This window comes from Penaeus monodon, chromosome 23 (assembly GCF_015228065.2).
Source record: "Penaeus monodon isolate SGIC_2016 chromosome 23, NSTDA_Pmon_1, whole genome shotgun sequence".
NCBI lineage: Eukaryota > Metazoa > Arthropoda > Malacostraca > Decapoda > Penaeidae > Penaeus > Penaeus monodon.
The window spans coordinates 17,239,260-17,239,671 of NC_051408.1; the positions used below are offsets into that span (position 1 = coordinate 17,239,260).

The following is a 412-nucleotide window of genomic DNA, read 5'->3' on the forward strand; positions in this document are numbered from 1 at the left end:
CGCCACGGATACAGATATAACTACAGGCTGAAAGATAGATAGATAGAGCCACAGAGAGAGAAAAGGCAAAGGCAGATATAAAAATACATGGACAGAGGGACACAAAAGGGATAAACCTAAACTGAAAGAGGAAGAAATAAAAAGAGAAAGAAAACCTCAGAAACATTAAGGACACGGAGAACAGGTTCCCCCACTAGCGCGGCCTTCCACCATCACGAGTAACTAATTAGAAAGAACTGCAGTCGCTATGATGGCTTATTAGTGGTCCCGGATTCGATGCACAAGACTTCGTAGTCATTCTTCCTTGACGATTTCTCAAGTTATTTAATAAATATCTCAATTTCACTTCTGTTTGTATAGTTTATCGTAATGTTTCAGTTAGTTATCGTAATTCCTTATCATCTATCCATTT

The 412-nt window shown here is 38.6% G+C and overlaps 1 protein-coding gene across 1 annotated transcript in view; it reads right to left on the reverse strand.

Moving 5' to 3' along the window:
• Nucleotides 1–412, reverse strand: part of LOC119588155 (protein obstructor-E-like) — a 2,871-nt gene that overhangs the window by 1,004 nt on the left and 1,455 nt on the right. The window lies entirely within an intron of this gene.